Source organism: Mus musculus, chromosome 6, assembly GCF_000001635.26.
Source record: "Mus musculus strain C57BL/6J chromosome 6, GRCm38.p6 C57BL/6J".
NCBI lineage: Eukaryota > Metazoa > Chordata > Mammalia > Rodentia > Muridae > Mus > Mus musculus.
Genome location: NC_000072.6, coordinates 43,836,628 through 43,859,311, shown reverse-complemented (window position 1 = coordinate 43,859,311; position 22,684 = coordinate 43,836,628). Strand labels below are relative to the sequence as shown.

The window sequence follows — 22,684 nt, the reverse complement described above, 5'->3', positions numbered from 1 at the left end:
AGAATGAATGAACCTTTAAGGTGGATGAGAAGAAATTTCAAGTCATATACATAATAAAATTATTTTCAAAATTTACACACTGTCAAACTAAATATTCTGTTTATGAACACACTTGCATATAATACAATTGTTTGGTAAAATAACAGTAAACACAAAATTCAATCCAGTCTTCAGGAACAGAAGTCAAAGAATCTGGAAATAGCAATGTAAGCATGCAACCCCAGCGAACCAGAGATAGGATGATGGCAAGTTCAAGGTCACTCTGAGCTACAGAGCATGTTAAGATGAGCTGGGCCATCTTGATGATGGAACTCAACATTAAAAATTAAACTATTTTTAAGTGCAGAATGATACAGGTCTGTGGCAGGATGATTGCCTAGCATGTACAGAATCTTACAGTCAAAAGTCACTACTGAAGGGGAGGGAGGAGGAGGGGGGAGGGAGGGAGGGAGGGAGGGAGGGAGAGAGAGAGGAAGAGAGGAAGAGAGAGGAAGAGAGGGAGGGAGAGAGGAAGAGAGGGAGAGAGAGAGAGAAAACAATGACTGGAAAAAGATATATAGAGGTTGAATGATACCAGCAAGAGGCTTTGTTACAGACTGGTGGTTCCTGGAGGTAGTTTCAGATAATAGCATTTATTGGTATGTCTTTCAATGTACATCATATAGGATATGTCCCATGTGTCATCTCTTTGTGAGGATTCTCTTCCATGTCTCCTTTGGTTAGTAACCCATTTTTTTCCCTTTCTCACTTTCATTATTAGTCAACAATGTCCATTGAGACTCAGCAAGTGAAGGTAAAACTTCCTGGCTTTTCACAGATTTTGCTGTTTCTTGACCCCTGAAATGTCAGTTATTGTGTTTCTAAATTTGCATTGCTATATTTGGGACTGCATTTATATCCTAATTTGACATTTTCTAAATGAAAAATGAATATTAATATATTTTTCTCAACTCCGAGCACATTATCCTGCAAAACAAATGAATGGTGCCAATTCAGGCAATCTATTGTTTAATCTTGTGTCATCCAAATATTGACTCTTCTTATAATGCAACATCATTACCAAAAAGAATCCACAGCTCTTAAGATGCGCCATGTATTACAGAACTCTCAGCACACTTTATTAACATTCCTCGACAAAACACTGTTGATGGCATTTCATTCATATTTTAAAATCCTCTCTGATTTACTTAGCTAAATCTCTACTCACTCTCTCTAATTCTTTATTAACTACAAACTTCCTTTATATCCTAGTAGGGTTTCAAAAATAGTATTCAGATGGGAAAGCCTATTGAAAATTATTTGTTTAGTTTTTCCCATGCTGCTTTTTTGAATTACTATGGTATACATAAACCTATTTTAAAACAAATTATGTATTTAACCACACTGGATGGATATGATGGCTGTTTTGTATAACTCATGGCATTTTAAATTATTGAATTTATTTCATTTTAAATTATAATACTTAAAAGTGTTCTACAATTCAGAAATTAAATACAAAGCAAAGCCAAATTAGACTAATAGAAAAATAAGTAGTCTATGTGAATTCATTGGGCTTTAAAACATGTAAATTAGAAGACAGGAAAGCAATTCCATGGTCCAGTGGTCTGACCACAGTTTTCCATCATGATCATTGCTCCATTTTCTTTTTATATAGACAAGAAAATATTTGCCCATGTCCTGGTGTTCTAGGGTAGAAATGAATGATATATACTTTTAAATAAAATGAAATATTTTAGTAATAAGGTCTATCTTTAAGTGGCTTGCAAGATAAGGCTCATTTCACTTTCAAATATGATAGGAGTTGTTTCACTTTGCTTTGCTTTCCTTTCTTTTTTTCCTGTGCTAACACACCAGGAATGAATGCATCTTAAGAAAGAAATAATTTATTTAGCTCATGGTTATAGTTCACTACCAAGGAAACAAAGGAAAGGTTCTGGAAGCAAGAAATGAAGCAAAGACCATGGAGGAAACTGACTTGTTTCCTCTAGCTTGTTCAGCTAACTTTCTTACACAGCCTAGGCCCACCTGCTTAGGAATGGCACCACCCAGAGTAGATTGAGCTGTTCTACTGCAATTAGTAATCAAGAAAGTGTCCCGTGGAAATACCCATGGGCCAGTCTGATACAGGAAGTTCCTTAATTGAGTTTCATCTTCTCAAGTGTGTCAAGTCAACAGCAATGATTATCCAGTATAGGCATTACATGTGAGTATTTATCCTGGAGTAATTGTGGAAATCAGTATACAAAGGAACAATAGCTGGTGGGAAGGAGGAAAGAGGGATATCAGGGAACAAGTCATCTGAATTGGGAAATGTGGGAAACAAGACAAAGGGGTTCTAATTATGAAAGATAGGGACTTAAATACAGAAAAAGAAAGGAGGAGGATGTCTCTCCAGCAGCCGAGCAAGATGCCCAAAGGGAAGAAGGCCTGGGGGAAGAAGGTGGCCCCGGCCCCCGCCATCGTCAAGAAGCAGGAGGCCAAGAAAGTGGTCAACCCTCTGTTCGAGAAGAGGCTCAAGAACTTCGGCATTGGACAGGACATCCAGCCCAAAAGAGATTTAACGCGCTTCGTCAAATGGCCCCGCTACATCAGGCTGCAGCGGCAAAGAGCCATCCTCTACAAGCGGCTCAAAGTCCCTCCTGCCATTAACCAGTTCACCCAGGCGCTGGACAGGCAGACAGCTACTCAGCTGCTTAAGCTTGCCCACAAATACAGGCCAGAGACAAAGCTAGAGAAGAAGCAAAGGCTACTGGCCTGTGCTGAGAAGAAAGCTGCTGGCAAAGGCAACGTCCCAACTAAGAGACCGCATGTCCTCCGAGCAGGAGTCAATACAGTTACCACCTTGGTGGAGAACAAGAAGGCTCAGCTGGTGGTGATTGCCCATGACGTAGACCCCATTGAGCTGGTGGTTTTCCTACCTGCCCTGTGTCGAAAGATGGGGGTGCCCTACGGCATCATCAAAGGAAAGACCAGGCTGGGGCACCTGGTCCACAGGAAGACATGCACCACTGTTGCCTTCACAAGGGTGCTCTGGCTAAGCTGGTGGAAGCTATTAGGACCAATTATAATGACAGATATGATGAGATCTGTCGCCACTGGGGAGGCAATGTCCTGGTCCTAAGTCTGTGGCTCGCATTGCCAAGCTGGAAAAAGCAAAGGCTAAAGAACTCGCCACTAAATTGGGTTAAATGTACACTAAATTTTCTGTACCTAGATATAATTACAAAATTTTAAAAAGAAAGAAAGGAGGAGGATAATGTAACAGTAAAGATGCATGAAATTTTCATAAGAAATTATATTACTATTTACCTAAAAATGTCCAAATACACTTATGTCAATACATAAGTATATGTACATAAGTTAAATAAAATTTTTCTATCTGGGCAGACAAAGATCCCCATCTTATGAGCGAAAAGCTAATAAAAATCTTCAACACGTGTCATAAAAATTCCTCTTTTAAGTTGTTGGTCAGGATTGTCCAAGAGATTCCAAAAGCGTGACAACTTTTGCTACTACACTTGGTTGCACACAGTAGTCAAAAGTCAGGCCCTATTGTTAAACAAACCATGCATTTCAGACACATGATCCAGAGGCCTCTAAGCTGTAAGTGCTCTGGAAGCCTCCTTTCTAGAGACTAGATTCCATGATACCAAAAGGTGCCATACAAGCCTTGGAAAGAAGATAGCAAGCAATAATCCTGTTCAGGTAGGATGGCTGTGAACCACAAAGAGTAGGTGACATAATAACTTTAAATGTACAGAAGTGGCATGCATACCTTGGTGGAAAACAACAGCTCCCAGATTAGGCTTAAGATCCACTACCATGGCTAGTATTGGAAATCTAACCAACTATCCAGAGCTATTGGAGTCATGGAACTTGGAGAAAAATCTATAACTTTCATTAAACCAGAATAATCCATAGATATTTGTTCTTATACCTAGTTCTGGATAGCTTCATGTCAACTTGTCACAAGTTTAAGTCATATGAGAGTATGAAACTACATTTTAGAAGATGCCTCCATAAGTTCTGGTTGCAGGCAAGCAGGTAAGGCAGTTTCTTTAATTAGTGACTGATGAAGGAGGGGATCCTTTGTGCCCATTGTGCATGGTGCCATCCCTAAGCTAGTCATCAAGGGTTCTATAAGAAAACAGGCTGAGCAAGCCATCAGCAACAAGTCAGCAAGCAGCATTCTTCCATGGCCTCTGCCTCCAGGTTCCAGCCCTGCTTGAGTTCCTGTCCATATTTCTTTCCATGATGAGCAGTGGTATGGAAGTGTAATCCAAACAAAGACTTTCCTTCCCAATTTACTTTTTGGTCATGTTATTTCATTACAGCAATAAAAATCAGAACTAAGTCAGAGCCACAGAAAAGTTTAGACCTCAGCCCCCCTTAAGGAAACTTCTCTTTTCAACAAATGAAGACTATCACGGAAAACACACACACACACACACACACACACACACACACACACACACACACACACACACACAACAAATCAAAATGTAGAGTTGTGGAGCTCAGAATCAGAAAGTTGGAGCACACACACAGAAAGAGGGAGGGAAGGAGGGGAGAAAGCAAATATAAAAAAATAATTAAAGAAAATGAAGTGAGAACTCACTCACCTACTATTCAGAGGTAAGAGTGATCGAAGCCTGAAGTCAATGAGTATTGCCAGCAGCATGAGACAGATAATGCTACCTGAGGTCACTTAGCACACACCTTATACTCTAATAGTGAGTTGCCTATACCAAGTGAGAACTCCACAGTTCACTAAATGGGTAAGTAGGAAATAGAGGTACTTGGCAATGGACAGGCTGATAACTGGAAGCTCCAATTCCCAGAAGGTAGTAGAGAGTAGTAGGAATAATGGAGCCAAAGGGTGACTTGTTAGCAACATCTACTGAGAACTGAATATTCCAGATTCTTGTTATTCTATAAGAAGTTAAGAGAGTACTGATAGTGAATAAATACCTAAAAGACACTTCTCCAGCCATCTCCTCCTAGCCCTCACCTGCTGTCCATCCAGCCACCTCCTCTCATTCCATAACCACCTCTTCCAATGTCATAGAGCCTCAACCTGTCTGAGACAGTAATGATGTGAGAGCAAATACAACTCATGAGACACAGTCAAGTGGACTGAAACACCTGAAGTAATGAGCATACCCCTTTCCTACATTATCTAGACTTGACAATGACTTCAGATCACCCAGGTTTGCTTTACTACAAACTGGATTCTGAAAGCAAATGAGAATCGGGACTATAGTAGATGGAATAGTTGGAGAGATACATAAGCCAGAGGAGTCTAACCAGGAAAAAAAAATGAAGAGAGGTGAGCGAGGAAGGGCGTCATGAGAAAGAGAGGTGAAAATGAAAACAAATCATAACAAGTAAAGAATCAGAAAAAGCCCCAACTGCAGACACACCCTGACATAGTCATTCCTGTCACTCAATAGTTGCCAAGATACACTTTACACTTACTAAGTGTTGTTTTGCCTTCACTTAAACATTGTAAGAGAATTTCTGCTACTTGGAATTAATATAGTTCAAGCAACTTTGTAAAAAAGAGGGACATTAAATCTGAGCTAAACTTGCCAAAGTACTTAAAATGTACAAACGAACTTTAAACTCTTGACAAATCAACAAGTATTAGGGCCAATGACACACTGGTTGTTGACAGATGTCAGCAGTAAATAGTTCTCTTCCTATTTAAATACAGGTAATCTGTAATCAGGAAATTGCAGGACAAAGAATACAAATGTCTTTTCTAATCAATGTTTCAGTATATCCCAAAGCTCAGGAACATGCCAGGAACCAGGGCTAGAATGATGTATATTTTGCAGCAGTTGGCAAGACCTTGCTTCAAACTACAGGGCCTGAGATGTGATTTTTTTTACTAAACTTTTCCTGACTGGTTGCACTAACATCCACTCTGAACTACTGGTAACACCAACACATATTGTTTTACATTCTATAACTCAAAACTCAGGATGGCCTCAAACTTCTCCAGAACTCTTTCCTGCTACATGAGTCACTGGGTCCCAAAAGCTTTTCTTCTTTTTTTTTTTCTATCTAATTAATGTTAGTTTAATATTTACACTTTTTTTGCCCACCTCGTTTCTTTTTTATTTAATTAGGTATTTTCTTCATTTACATTTCCAATGCTATCCCAAAAGTCCCCCATACCCTCCCCCCCACTCCCCTACCCACCCATTCCCACTTCTTGGCCCTGGCGTCCCCCTGTACTGAGGCATATAAAGTTTACAAGACCAATGGGCCTCTCTTTCCACCAGGCCTGGTGCAACGTTTCCAGCAAAGAGAAGCGAATGGAGGCAGGGAGGGGAAGTCGCTTCCCCGCTTCGTTGTGCTGGTAGGCTCCACCTCCAACTCTGCCTGCCATAATTCCATGCACCCTGCACTGAGTTGTGTCAAACTGGGCGATGAGAAGCCAACTAGCCAGTGAGGACTGCGGCAGGACCTCAGGCAGCGCTTTGGGAGAGCTGACCAGAGTAGTTCTTGCATACCTTTATTCCCTTGATCAGACTTATACACAGTTTGGGGGATGATTCAGGGTTTGACAGCAGTTACTTCTCATTGGCTTGGATTGAGAGTTTGGGTAAACTTTATTTGCATGTGGGAGGGCTTGATGCCACATACCTCTCTGCAGGGGAGCTGTGGGAGGTTGTAGCTAGATTACAGGAGCCAGGTGCCCAGGAGGCATGGCTGAACTCCTACCTTCCCATGCAAGTGGAAATCTCTGAGGTCAAGGCTCTGGGGTTCAAGACCTATGCTCGACTGGGAACCAGGCTGTCTGTGTGCAGCCCACTGTCCCATAATCCCCTAGACAGGAGTCCTAAGTGAGGTATTGAATTCAATGTCCAAAAATATGAGCCACTAAACAGATGCCTTTTGCTTGTCTACTTTTGCCTTCTGGGATCCTCGACCAAGCATTTGGAGCTTACAAACAATACACAGATAATGGGGCAGACATATTTGATTTCTCTTAAGAATCCTATTGAGGTCCGACATTCCCCAGGCATGTTTTATTTTCCTGGGACATGTCTCACACAATGTATGTTCGACTTTGTGCTCTTACAAGCTATGGATGGACTTTCTTAAATGTGGGGGATTTTGAAATATCTAGATTCAGGTTTGTCCAAGGCAAGACTGAAGTACCTCTTCCCCTGATACCTATTCCACTGCTTTCCTCCCAACTTAACTTACCCCTTGGGAGGGAAGGGGAACCCAACAGCAGGTAGTGAGGATATTGGGAACAATAGAAGAAATGAAGAAAGTCTTCATCAGCAGGATTTCATTTCAGGCTAGCCTAGATTGATAGACTAGACTTCTGCAGCTAGAGCAGGGAAGAAGTCGGTCCTGACGGAGAAAAGAGAAACAGTCAAGGCACAGTGGAAGCTGAGAGGTAAAGCAGGAGCAGGTGTAAGGAAGATCATTGGTCCAGTGTGCTGTCACAGACTGCATAATGCTCCAACTTCATGAGCTGCTTTTGTTGTGCCGTAATTGTTTTTCAAAGCTTACAACTAAGTTCAGATTCACAAGCTGAAGGTCACTGGCTAGCTAAATATTGTTTTTTTATGTGAGCCTTGCAATACTGAAAGAAAAGAAGGAAAGAATCTTAACCCCTGGATCATATCTATGATATATCGGTTAATGTTTTCTTGCGTGGTATTTAGCCTTTTGTATTGTAGCTTCTGATTTTAAATTCACACCTAAGTTACTGACAACAATCACCTGGACGCCACTCCCTCATGTCTCCTGGACTCCTGGACTCCTGTCGAAGTTACCGCCCCCACAGTCCTCACAGGAGAAGCTGTGGCTATTAGTCACGTAGACAATGCCCCAAGCTTCTGACTTTCAGGCTAGACTCTTCCAGTTACCTACCAACAACAAGATAACAAGTCCACCACAAGAGGGGCTGCTTGGCCCCTCCTCCCTCTTTTAAGCTTTTACTTTCCTTACTCTCTCTCTTACTCACTCCCTCTTACTCTTCCTTTCTCTTTAAGCTTTCTTACTCTCTAGCCTTTCTTCTCTCTCTCTCTCTCTCTCTCTCTCTCTCTCTCTCTCTCTCTCTCTCTCTCTCTCCTTTTCCCCTTCTCTCATCTTGGCAATGGCCAGTCTCTCTTTCTACCTTATCTCTCCCCTCTCCCCCCCCCCCGCCTTTCTACAGTAAAGCTCTAAAACCATAGACTGTCTCTGTTCATCAAGGCCCACTGTGCTTGGACGATAGGATAGGCTTTCTCTTAACTACCATGCCTAATCTCCTGTCAGAAGGCCTTCCTGTGCTCCAGTCATGGACCAGACTAAGGACTCTGGCCTGCGTGAGAACCTCTCTCCCTCTGCCCTCTCTCCCATATCTCTGGAGCCAAGGGTGTAGCCCCAGGGCCCCTGGTATCAGGAGCTGCCCCTTGTCCATCCCCTGCCTGGTGGGGTCAGTAGCTTCACACAGCCAGATGCCCACCAGGGGCCGAGTGGAAAGCGTCCGGCAGTCCTCCTGTGTCTGCCTGCCCAGAACACAGGAACTCTGGCCGGTCTCTGGCTCTCACCCTCCCCCCTGTCCCCCTACACCCCACAGCACACACACACGTACACACACACAACTTCTGACCTACAATCTTATACTTCATACTTATTTTTTGCCTTCAAATTTGATCTTTCCCTAGTGAATCACTTTCCATTTGTCTTGATTAAACCTCACTCTATTGATTTCTGGTCTTTCTTCTGCTTCTCAGAAACTGGCTGTATATTAATCTCTTTTCTGTGAAATTAGCTATCCCTCCTGACACTGGAACACTTGGTTTAAAAAAATTAAATCTAACAGCATTGAATAACCCCCTCTTAAAACGTTGGGAGCTACATTTACTTCAGATAGGAAGGAAAAAAAATCAGTGTGAGACCATATCACCTTATGATGGAAATTTTTCTATGCTCTTGTTTGGGTGGTGCAAATTGTAAGATTTAAGAATCACTTGTGGGAAATGGAGCTTTAAAGTATGTTTTCTTAGACCAGAGTTATGATTCCAACAAATGTCATATTACTTTTGATTGAATATTCTGTATGCCAAATATAGTCTAAATCTATTTATTTAATCTTCAGTATCCAAATAATTAACATTTAAGTTACTGAGAGCATGTCATACAGAGATGTATAATTTTAATCTAGATAGAGTATCATCCATTTTTAGTTCAATCATTTTGTTCACCTATGGCAGAGTCTTACTTTTCAGCCATACTGATGAATGCGGGAGACTGAGTAGTCAAGAGATGCTTTCTGTTCTTATGGATCTGTGAGGAAGACAAATCACAGCATTAACCTCATCTTTATTTCTTATTACACAGAGAAACGAAACCATCAGACGCTATTCCCACAACTAAGCTTCCTTTCATCTAAGTATTTCTTTGTATGCCTTCCCAGCCTGGCTTCCACCCATCTCTTGGATTGAAGAGATTGTCCTCTTCTCTCATCTACTACACCTACCTAAAGCATGGTGTGGCTAGCATGTACTCCTAACTATCCTAAAAGAATCAGTTCTTTCAAACTCTGCTTCCTGTCTGCCATCATGATGCAACCAGCCACCTCATGCTCCTGCCACCAAACACTCAGCCAATGAAATTATGGTGCCTTTTCTGCTGTGATGGGATTTACCATTTTAAACTGTGAACCAAAATAACACCTTCCCTCAGGTTGTTTTGGCCAGGCATTCTCTTGAGAAGCAAGAAAAGTAACTACTACCCCATGTGAAGATGAAAGGAAATGTAAAACTATCCCAGTGTCTCACTCCTCAGAGGAACCTATTTTGCATGGTTTCTGGGAATGCCCCCCATCAAGATTCAGCAGCAGTCGCCGGGTTACCATGTAGCATTGGTAGTTCTTGTCCCTCCTGTTGTGTAACAGTTTTCTCCAAATTAAAAATTCCCTTTAGAAAGGAGGAAGGATGTTCATGAGATACAGGAAGTAACCAAACTTCACAAGATAATTGTAGAAATCACCAGGGCCTTTCTCAAAGTTAGAAACAGCAAACAACAGCTGACAGAGATTAACCAGTCAGGCTATGAAGGCATTTCTCTGGCAAGTCTAGCTGCTTACAATGTATGCAAAGAACTCCAAGGACACTTCTTTCATGGGTCATTATATATGTTGGTATGATGGACTTTTTAATAATGCTGCTGATTTTTAGTCATACCTGCTTCTTTAAGTGACCTCTCATCCACACACAAGCTAGTTAACTCCAAAGAAAACATTTGCCAAGTTGGACTTGGGTACAATTATGTCATTGGTCTGTTGTGAGTTCTCTTTCTGGACTGAGTAGATGTGTGTATTTTGTTTTCCAATAAAAAGTTTCCCATGTAATACTTTCTCACTATTCCCCTTATCTCTACTTCTCCTTCTAGAATTATGCTTCCTCCACTCACACACTTGTCTCAGGGTCATCTGCTTCTCATAGAAACTCAAACAAAACAGTGTTCTGAGAATAAGTTCTGTTGTTTCTATTTCTGCCCTTTACCTCTTAAGCATCATTATCTTCCCATTTTTTCTGCTTTTACTTCTGTGGAAGCACTACTGCTACAGGGGCTATCTTGTCCTTCCCTTATGTCCTAACTTCTTTTCTGTTGCTGTGCTAAGACAGCATAACTAAAGTCAACTTGGGCAACAGAGGCTCTGTTGCAACTTATACTTTAAGGTCATAGTCTAACATTGAGGGAAGTTAAGGTAGGAAGTTGTGGCAGGATTTTTCCCTATCCAATGACATTAAAATATTTTTGCAGCAAGAGGCCTGTGATAGGACAGGAAGAAGGAAGTGGGGGTAAGAGTTGCAGGGACAGAGAAACTCATGAGGGGGAGAAGAAGAAAGATAGATAGATCCAGAACCAGCATGGCTTTGAATAGCCACAGGTAGATATGCTATTATATAGAGACAAAATAATTGGGGTAACTTGTCTAATCTAGGTGGGCAGGTTGTATCAGTATCAGTTGGCACAGAAATTATTCTGTGGGCATCTTGTGAATTGAGAATTTATCGATATATAAGTCTGATTTGTTAATTATAAGTCACAAGAGAGTTTTGTTTTACCGGTTTACTGGAATGTGAAACCGCTGACCACATGGCTTTATGGCTGAGAAGGAACTAGCAACTCCAGAGACAAGTGAACTGGAACTGGGAATAGCATGCCCAGTCAGGAGCAGAGAGTAGCATGACAATCATGAGAACTTGCCATCTCTCTCTCTCTCTCTCTCTCTCTCTCTCTCTCTCTCTCTCTCTCTCTAATATTTCTTGCAACAGGAACTCAAGGGAAGAACCTGAAGACAAAAATCACAGAGGAAGGCTGCTTACTGGATCACTCTCTGGCTCATGCTCAGTCAGTTCTCATGACTATGGATGGTATTATTCAGAGTGGGCTGAGCCCTCACTCCTGTTGCCTGTGCCCTGAACTACTTACTGCCTGACCCTACCGGCCCTTGAGGGTTGGAGATGAGATGGTACAGAGTCAACAACACAGACTCTGAGGGCAGATGAGAAATGCTACAGCAAGCTCATCTGAGCACTGCTGCAAGCTCCTTTAATACCCTCCACCGAGCCCCATTGGTCTCTAGAAAGCATCTCTTCTAAACAGCAGTTCCTGATTGACAGGCATTGTCAGCACCAGCAATCCTTGGTCTCTCAGGCAGTCCTCAATTAAGTCCACTGTATGGCCCCAGACATTTACATAGAGGCAGACCACCATTCCTGCTACACTCTCCCATATTATTCATTAGTTAACCTGTCACAGAAATGACCATAGGCCAGTCAAATCTGGGTATTTTCTCAAGTTGAGATTTTCTCTTCCCGACACTCTAAACTATGCCACGGTGACAATAAAAACTTACCAGTAGAGCATACATAGTCCTTCCCCTGTCATGCCACACTCTTGTTATGATTACTGCCCCCAAGAAAACTATTATTGTCATTAAAATGGTGTTTTATGAACTTCTTAAATCCACACTAATCAGCACCTTTGACCCAGTAACCTATAACCCAGACTCCTATGGTCTAGGCCCATCAAGTTAATCTTACTTTTATAATTACTAATCATTATTCCATTACCCTACCTTTACACATTCTTCATGGATTGGAATCTTTCTTCCATCCCATTCCCAGCTCCTGGGCAGCCATCAAGTTCCCATTCATTTGTAATATCTCTAGAAATACAGGCTTTTGTTTTCTTAAACATAGCAAGATGACTTATGTGATGTATTACCTGGACTGCTGGCATATCAGTTGGTGGTACTAAAGCATTCTGTGTCTCCCTCCTTCACTGGACTGTAAATTCTCCCAAGTCAAAGCCATATTTGCTGGTCATTGTTTCTAATTAGGATCAAGGATGCCTAGTCATAAGCTTTTGGAGCTATTTATGAATTATATAAATTACAATGAATCGTCATAAAGGGAAATATGTCAGTGGCATTATCCTTAGGTCTTTGCTACCCTCTTTCCTCAGGCTTCCTCCTCTACTACCGCTCTAATGACACACAAATAAAATTATCAACACAAATCTAATTTTAAAATAAGCCTGAGATAAAATGCACTTTTTGAAAGAAGGGCACTCCATCTTTAAATGTACTTTTCAGACAAGTTTTCAAACTCCTGAAAGTCTTTTAATAGTAAACAATCTCTCACGTCAACATTAGAGATATAGTGATGAAGTTCAAATGGTTTGGGATTTAACAGATTAGTGCAAATTAATCTTGGTAAAATAAACTACAGCAAATTCCACTTGATCTGATAAAATTAAAAGTCAAGAAGGCAATAGATTTCTTAAGAAATACTTCATAGACCTGCAAATCCATTTCTTTGTCCTGCAATAAATGAAATATATGGACAGAATTCTATATTTCAAGCATTTCTCATGAGTTTTCTAGTATACTCTGAGTTTCTCTAGTGCTAGCAAGTCTCTTTTAATGGCTCATTTTCTTAGGCTCCTACTCTGCTTTTCCTAAGGTAATACCAAATACACTTAATCAGACAGCGGAATCGACATTCTTAAGTGTGCCCAGTGACAGACGGGACTATTTTTGCTTCTGCAAACAAAATCAATAATTCAATGAATTTAAACTTGAGGGAGGGAGCCTAGAAATTTGGGCTTAAAAGCCCCAGTACAATTATTTTTTTTAAACTACTTCCCTGCTAGTTTCCTTTCTGTTGGTGTGATGAGACATTACAACCAAAGCAACATATAGAAAAGAGTTTATTTTAGGTTTAGCATTTCAGAAGGATAAATTACATAATGATAACATAGAGGTTCCAGGTATCAGGTGACTGGAGCAGCCCCTGAAAGCTCACCTTTCAGAATGGCAACCAGAAGGCATAACATGCTTTGAATGATAAAGGTCTTTTGAACCCTCAAAGACCAACCCGAGTAACATATCTATCTACTCCAGCAAGGCCACACTTCCTAATCCCCCCCCCAATAGTTTCACTAACTGGGGACCAAGAATTCAAATATATGAACCTATGTGGGACATTATCATCCAAACCACATCATGTTCAGAGGTGCCTAAATTGATGATAATGTATTTATTACCTCTTTTGTAATAATTAACTTGGTTCTATTTAGTAAGATCTTACTAAATGGTGATAAGATGCTTGGTATACAGTGATAAGAAGTATAAATTTCACAGAACATACATCTTTCCCCCTCCCATATTTTTAAACACTAGCTTGGAATTCATGGCCTCTATGGTGGAGCTGCTATATATAATCAATTCAGAGAACCAAAAGCAATCTATAAATCAGAAAAATCATATGAAAGTATGTGCTATTTAATATCCTTCTACACACCTTTCATTTAACAGACTAAAATGTTTCTGTAAGAAAGGTTAACACAGAAAACTAACAAAACTACAAGTCAAGTTTAGACATTCATTAGAAGAGAGACTGAAAAAGAACAAAATTCTGAGTCTTGTACTTACTCTCATCATCCTTGTTCCAACAATCATGCCTGCAACACTGCCAGAGAAAATACCCTCCAGCATTTCCCATGAAAAATAACAGGCAAAGTCAAAGAAGTATGAGGCTCAAGTCACACCTGAATATAACTTAAACTCAAGATGTCAGTAGTTAAGACATATGTTTCCCAGTGAGATGGACACTAGCAAAGTTGATACACATCACCAACTCCTTGAGCCTTACCCTCAACATCAGGAATGCAGGACACATTAAAAGCAGAAATAGCAGTCACAGGGCATCCAATGGCTTGCAAGGAACAGGGTATGGCTGAAGTGGCAGACTCAGGCTGAAAGAGAGGGAACTAGTCAGATGAGAGAAAGGGCTGGCTTTGAGAATTGCAGGAAGACCACAGCTTCTCTGGGAATGGAGCCTGTGCTCTGAACTGACTTTTTGGCTAAAGAGGATTTTTAGCCTTCACCAGAGTCAGACTTACTTGAAGATTCAGGATCTGTGTCCTGTTGACGAATTAATCTCTCAGGCAGCCATCGCACTCCATCTTTTTCTTGTGAAAAACCACAGACCAAACCCCTTCCCCAGATTAGAACCGGATCTGGACCCTTCCAATCATTAGTTAGTGGGTCCCTCCACTTTACCATGGCATAAGAACTAGAAGTAACTGGATACCAGTGGCGATCTGCTACAGATTGACCTTTAATATCAGTTTGCAAAAAAATTCGAACAAATAAAGCAAAGGCAAGATGTGCCTTTGGTGACTTTGGGGGATATAACTGCCCCTGTTTTGTCTTAAAAAGCCAATTTTTTAAGGTGTGATGAGCACGTTCAACTATTCCTTGTCCCATGGGGTTTTAAGGAATTCCAGTTTTGTGTTTGATGACAAATTCTTTACAAAATGAAGTAAAATTTTTACTAGAATAGGATGGCCCGTTTTCTGTCTTACTTAGTTTAGGCAATCCCATGGCATTAAAGGCTTGTAGGCAATGATCAATTATGTCGTTAGAAGCCTCTCCTGTATGCAGAGAAGCAAAAAGAAATCCTGAACAAGTATTGATACAAACATGTATATATTTTAATTTTCCAAATTCCGCATAATGAGTTATATCCATTTGCCAAATATGATTAGGCATAAGACCTCTAGGATTGACTCCTAAATGTGGCACTGGAGATAATGTAATACATTAAGGATATTGTTTTACAATCATTCTCGCCTGCTCCTTAGTGGTCTTATGTTGGAGTCTTAAGGTATAGCTAGAGAGTTGAAACTTTTCATGATCACGTTTGGCCAAAGAAATAAGTTCCGAAATTAAGGCTTCTCCTATTAGAGCTCTGTCAATGCAATCATTGCCTTCAGTTAAAGGTCCAGGAAGAACAGAGTGAGATCATATGTGGCCAATATGAAACAGATTTTCCCGGACAAGAATGATGTTTTGCAATTTAGAAAACAAGGATCCTGACTGTGTATTAAAGTTAAACGTACCACAAGTCTCCAATAAGGGTACTGATTGTGCAACATATAAACTATCAGTAAAGATATTAAAAGCTTCATGCACAGACTGAAAGGCCTTCAGTACTGCTGTTAATTTGTCTAACCGAGCCAAGAGGCCAGGAGTCTCTATGATTACTTGTTGATTATTAATAAGATATCCAGCTCACCCTTTAAGAGGAGCCATCAGTAAAAATCAATAGAGCATTATATAAGGGCTGTAAGGAAGTCATTTTAGGAAATACCACCTCATGTACATTTAAAATTTTTATCAACCTATCTTGAGGGTAGTGGCTGTCTATAGTTCCGTTAAACCCTATTTGTGCAAGCAACCAATCTGTACGATGCTGTTTCAGCCAAGTGTCTTGACTTATGCTGTAAGGCTGAACAATAATATCTGGCTTTTTGCCAAAATAAGTTAGTGCCTGCTTCCTTCCAGTGATAATCATCTGGGCTACTGCTTCATGATATGGCAAGATATTACGTTTAGGAGAAATCCTCGATTGTATCCACATTAGAGGGAACTTTTGCCATAGCAATCCTGTAGGCACATGAGTCGTATGAAAAATTAACAGATGCAATGGCAAGGAGTAATATATATAAGTGACAAATTGCTCTTCAATAGCTTTTTCCACTAGTTGTAAGGCCAGCAATCCTTCTGAGGTTAGGGATCTAGGGGAGGTAGGATCAGAACTCCCTTTTTAAGAATATCAAATAAAGGTTTCAACTCCCCTGTAGTAAGCTTTAAATAGTGGCGAAGCCAATTAATATCACCTAACAATTTTTGAAAATCATTCAAAGTCCTTAAGTTGTCTCTGCGAATAACTATCTTTTGGGGAAAAACAGCTTGATCAGTAAGTCTAAAGCCCAAATAATTATAAGGATCTTGAGTTTGTATCTTTTCAGAAGCTATTTGTAATCCTTTTTCAGCTAAAGCTTTTTGTAAATCTCTATAACACAAAAGCAAATCCTGGGTTTTTTGTTTTTTTTTTTTCTTGCCATCAAAACATCATCTGTGAAATGAATGATGTAAATCATCAGCCATTGTTGTCTCACAGGCTGAATGGCCTGTGCCACAAACCTTTGGCATAAGGTAGGACTATTAGCCATGCATGTGGGAGGACTGTCCATTGATATCTCTTCATAGGTTCCTTAAAATTTATAGAAGGAACACTAAAAGCAAATCTTTCACAATTCTTTGGATGCAAAGGAATAGTAAAGAAACAACCTTTCAGATCTATCACAATTTATAATATCCCTTAGGAATGGCTACTGGGGAGGGAAGCCCAGGTTGTAAAGGTCCCATAGGTACCATAGTCTCATTTACTTTTCTTAAATCTTGTAACAGTCTCCATTTTCCAGATTTTTTTCTTGATAATGAAAATTGGTATATTCCAAGGAGAGTGAGATTCTACTAAATGTCCTGCTTCTAACTGCTCCTGCACTAGCGAAGAAGTGGCTTCTACTTTTTCTTTAGGTAAAGAACACTGATCGACCCACACTGGAATATCATTAAGCCATTGGATTTTATCAGCGTGGGATGCAGGCAAGATAGTGGCCACTACTGAAAATACTCTAAACCTTTTGTGTTAGAGTGAGGTTTAGGATCCTCAAAAGTCTTAATTCCTTGTCCCTTCTTTTTTAGCCCATAACCAGGCAAAGGTCCCTACCTGAACATCTGCTCAGTCACCATCTCATTAGGACTGCACATTATAATGCCCATCTGTGACAAGAGAGTTCTTCCCCATAGAGTTACAGGCAAATTTGACATAACATACGGCTGAATTTTTCATGATTTTCCATCCCCATCTGTCCAGGTTAGCAATTTGGAACTATGTTTTGGGTTACTAGTGTACCCAATTCCTTGAAGGTGAGTTAGCATATCAGTCAAAGGCCAGTTTGAGGGCCAGTCCTGCCCTCTTATGATTGTTACATCGGTTCCAGTATCTATTAATCCTTCAAAGCTTTTTCCATCAAATGTCAATTTAAAGTTAGTTCTCTGATTAGTAATAGATTGAACCCAATTCACACCAGAGGAGTCAAAGCCATCTTGTCCTCTCTCATTTTTAAAGAATCTATACGGTGACTGATGTAAAGGGATTAAAACAAGTTGAGCAATTCTCTGATTAGCAGGTACAGTTGTAACACCATGAGGGGAAGCAGCTATCATTTTAATTTCTCCCTCATCATCATTATTTATAACACCTGGATAAATCTGCAGGCCTTTGACAATAGAACTGCTTCGTCCTAAAAGAAATCCACAAGTTTCTACAGGTAGAGGTCCAAAGACTCTGGTAGGCAGAGTTTGGACTCCCATTTCTGGGGTTAATACTGTGTGGGTGGTGGAACAGAGGTCCAATCCTGCACCTCCTGGATTTGACCTGACAAGCTCAAAAACTGATCTTTTTGACTGGGCAGCAGATTTATAGCCCCATAAGCTGTTTTCTTTGAGTAAGTAGGGGTCTGGGGCTGACCCCTTCCCTCATTTCCTGGCACTGGGCGGCCCAGAACGCCTGGCTTAGACTTGCACACCCTAGCCCAGTGGTTGCCCTTTCTGCATTGGGGACAAATTCCTGGGGCACGGCCTGCTTGCCCACTCTCGGCACATTTGTTCTTAGGACAATTACTTTTAAAATGATCCAAACTTCCACATTTAAAACATGCATTATTCCCTCATTTCTGTGAGAATATTGCTTGTACAGGGGTCCCCAGCGAAGTTGCACAAGACGGCCCGATGTCTGAGCAAAGACGGTCATATCCTGCCAAATCTGTATGTCCTTTGTGCGGTTGAATCGCAGCGCGACACATTGTGTTAACATTCTCAAAAACCAATTACATAATGAAAGGACTTCCCGTGTCAGACTTTCCAAGGATTCTACTAGCTGCTATCAACAGCCTATCCACAAAGTTCTGGTAAGGCTCATCAGAACTCTGCCGAATGCTAACTAAACTCCCACCAATATCCCCTCTAACTGGTAACAGTCTCCAAGCACGGTGTGCAGCCACTGCGATCTTCATGTACACTGCAACGGGAAAATCAGTCTGATTTGTCTGGCCCTCATATGGACCCTCTCCTAGAAGCATGTTGCTATCCCAGTCTAAATTACCAGCCTGAGCATTTAAAGCGACAGTTTTCTTACTGGCGTCTCGCCATTCAGAATCCCAAAGCAAAAAATCTCCTCCTGACAGGGTAGCCTTACAATGAGTTTTCCAATCTGGAGGGGGGGGGGGTTTAAGTGTGACTCCACAACTGTATCCAGTAATGCTTGAGTGAAAGGCGCTGAAGGGACATATTGCACAACAGCTGTTTTTAACTCCTTTATCAACTTGAAATCCAAAGTCTGGTAATGTCTGACTCTAGTATCTTGCTGGTCAACTACCTCGACCACAGGAAAGGCTAGCATATCAGACATATTCTGTCCTTTCCCACGAGCCTAAATCATAGCTCTTTCTAGCGGCACTTGGTATACTTCAGAAGAGTTACTCTTCTCCGCTTCTGACATCCTTTTTGCTCCCGAAGCTCATTAGTCAAATTCTGAAGCCTAATTTCAAACTCAAATTTGCTTAGTTACATGTCCCTATGAGTAGCATCTCCCGAGGTGTGGACCATAGGTGGAGCGGGAGACACGCAAGAAGGCCAATTCTCATCAAACTAATTGGCAGCTCCTCTATCTGAGTGATCTTTGTCTAAAATTAGTTCATCATCAGAGTTTCCACATCTATCAAATTTAGAGTTAAGAGGACCCTTTTCTGAGAAGGCCCTCTCTGATAGGCACTCTTCCTGAGATTCTACAAGCTCTGCCTGGGTACAGTCCAACCCCTGAGAGATCACCTTTTCAATGGCATCTTTTATGAGCACCCAGAGGCCTAAGGTGAAATATCTGCCTGAGTGATTTTCAAAGCCTCACCAACTTTCTCCCAGGTTCTGTAATCTAGTGTTTCTTCTTCCTTGAACCATGGACAACAAGAATATATCCTATCTAAAACTTTCTTACCAATTGTACTTCAAGCCCTACTCTTCTTGCCTGAAGCAGCTCTTGGAATCTGAGGACAACCGCCTGATTCATAATTTCAAACCCTACTTTCTCTCACCTAAGACAGCTCTTGAAAGCTGGGGACAACCACCTGATTCCAGTTTCTAGTTCCAATTAATTCGCTGCTGACCTAAGCAGATCCAGCATTGGGTTAGTGCTGATTCAAGCTTAGTTCGTATCCTACCACACCCTCAGCAACACTTTTAAAAATGAAATTTTAAGCTAGCACTAGCATGTGTACCTGTTTGTTGCTCCCATGCCCAATACAAAAGACCCTTTACTTTCCCGTGGAGCTCCACACGGACAGCGTCCTCTCAGCGTCCTTCTGCCATTCTTCAGGTCCCTGTTCAGGCACCAAACTGTTGTGGGCTGTCCAGCGGCTCACAAGGAATGGGGTATGGCTGAAGCAGCAGACTCGGGCTGAAAGAGGAAACTAGATGGATGAGAGAAAGAACAGAGCTAAAACAAGATCCTGATCAAAGCTCAATTATAATATTCAGAAACACGGGGTTATAAAGAAGGGGGAGGGGCCCATTCCCACCAAATCATCTTCGGTGTCCAGCTGCAGGTGACCACGTGAATACTCTGGAACAGCTAGGCCGCAGGTAGCAGCAGTGGGAGTGGCAGAATGATAGGGCGGCAGGCTCCACCCCGATGATCTCCTGGTGATAACAGTCAAACCTGTTCAGCCTGATTTCTGGCTGTGGGGGAGGGGGGAGGTTACAAATAGCTAAGTATAGCTGAAGCCATAACTCCATCACAAAAAATAAAACATAAAGAAAAAACTTGGATTCATAAGAAAGGGAGGTGTACCATCTCTTAAAATAACTTGTCTAGAACTTATTTCAGTCCCTTAAGTTATGGATGACTCTTCATATCTAACAAATATAATATCCATTTCTATAAGAGAAAGATGCAGAAAGATACTGAGATAGAGAACAGCCTTAGGGTCAGACTGAGTCGGAGTAAGTCCTAAGTCTTAGCAAGAGCTCAGCTTTTATATTCATGGAACCTTTATTTTTTTAAACTAGAAAAAGGGAAGGGTGCATTAGGATAAAATGAGGGGAAAAATAAAATCCCAAACACATGTTATGAACTCAGTAAGTGTTAATTCCTTTACTTCTTCCCATGATTTGTATCTTAATTTTTTGTTTTGTTTTTAATTTTTTTATTCACTTTACATCCTAATCACAGCTGCCATCCTCTTCCTAGCCCCGCCTTTACAAATCCCTCCCTGCAATACTCCCTCTACTTTTCTTCAGAGAGAGGAAGCCATCCTTGGGTACCACCCGACCTTGGGGCGTCTACTTCCAGCAAGGCTAGCCATACATATCCTTTCTCACTGAGACCCAACCAGGCAGTCCAGGTAGGGGGAAGGGGATGCAATGGCAGGGACCAGAGACTGAGACATCCCCTATTCCACTTGTTAGGAGACCCACATGAAGACCAAGCTGCACACTTGCTACAAATGTGTAGGGCATCTAGGTCCCCCTCCTGCGGGCTCCATTGTTGGTGGTCCAGCCTGTGTGAGCCCCTGTGATACCAGATTAGTTGACTTTTAGGGGGTATATTTATACACATGTGTGCACATGCACATGGCCACACAACACAAACACACACACACACTCAAACATACACACACACACACACACACACAGAGAGAGAGAGAGAGAGAGAGAGAGAGAGAGAGAGAGAGAGAAATTATACACTAGAAGCTTCAGTTCTATAATTTTTTGTAAAGCATGATGACCTGGCTACTTTTTATGTCAACTTGACAGAGCTAGATTATCTGAACAGGAACCTTAATTGATAAAACGCTTCCATTAAGATGAGGTTGTAAGCCCCTTGGGGCATTTTGTTGATTAATGATTGGTGTGGGCAGATGCATCCTACAATGACAGTGGGGAGCACCATCCCTGGGCTAGTCATCCTGAGTTATATAGGAAAGCAGACTGAGCAGCCATGGAAAGCAAACCTGGAAGCAGAATTCCTCCATTGCCTCTGCCTCAACTCATGCCTCCAGGTCTCTGCTCTGAGTTCCTGCTCTAACTTCCCTGGGTGATAGACTTCAAACTATAAAATAAAATAAGCGCTTTTCTGCCCAAGTTGCTTTTGGTAATAGTGTTTCATTGCAGTAGTAATTTTAAAAATGATGTAGAATTCTGTCCATGCTGGAATCTATGGGAAGACAAGTTCCACTAATGTGTGGATGACAGCATCTTGCTTGCCACCAACTATGCCAGTTCAGTAGCTGCTGATTTTATCTGGTCCTAAAGAACTTAGATGCTTAAATCATAACTTATCCTGAATCTTTCTAGTTATAGTAGCTACACACAGGTGATCTGTAAACTCAGAGTGTGTTTCTGATTATAATCACAGAGAGTAGCTTCACTGAAGAGTAAAATTCGGTGCTACTCAATTTGAATTGTAAAATCCTCTCCAACATGCCCTCTTGAAGCTCATGTCTCTGCAGATAGAAGTAAAATGAGTTTCCTAATTTACAATCAGTGTTATGATGCACCAGGTAACCATAGCTCTCAGGTGAGAAAAGCAGGGACTTGACGCAGCAATTTAGGGTTTTTATGGTTAGAATCATTTTCATGTTAATGGGTCCATTGACAGTCATAATACTGGGCGATAAAAATTGGTGTTAACTTTACTCAGCCATTCCCAAATTTTCACCTTACTTTTTTTTCTTGTTTAAACAATCACTGACAATCTGAGTTGAAGATGACTTAAGAGATTCCTGAATCCAAGAAAAGCAGACTAACTGACTACAGGGAGAATTCTGCCTACAGCCAGGATTTAGTTCCCTCAAAGAAATGAGTTTCTCTTTTTCATTCATTCATTCATTCACTTACTTACTTGCTTACTTATTTGAATCAGAGATTCACTCTGTGGCCCTGGATAACCTAGACCTCTTTGTGTCCCTCAGCCAGGCAGAGATCTGCCTGCCTATGTATCCAGAGTGTTTGGATAAAAGGTGTGTGCCACCATGCCTGTCTTATTTCTCTTGTAATCAACATATGATTTAGAAACTACAAAGTGTCCACATTTTCAGTGAATTCTAAGGCATGCATATCTGGAGAAATGGGCACTAGGGAGTCTGAGATTCCATGGAGTTGGCTCACACCCTTTACCCAAACTAACCCAGATTAAACACTACTCTGAGAGGCATCACCACAGATCTATTTCTCTTTTGTTGAAAC

General features: G+C 41.2%; 1 long non-coding RNA gene and 1 pseudogene across 1 annotated transcript; one reads left to right on the top strand and one right to left on the bottom strand.

Annotated features, from left to right (window-relative positions):
* On the top strand, positions 2,389-3,230 carry Gm7783 (predicted gene 7783; annotated as a pseudogene).
* Gm35163 lies at positions 6,934-20,057 on the bottom strand. Its single transcript, XR_377583.2, has 5 exons — positions 20,017-20,057; positions 19,717-19,908; positions 14,184-14,286; positions 9,236-9,300; positions 6,934-7,374 (listed from the first exon to the last, which is right to left on the bottom strand). It is a non-coding gene; the product is annotated as a predicted gene, 35163 (long non-coding RNA).
* Positions 20,058-22,684: the final 2,627 nt, after the last annotated feature.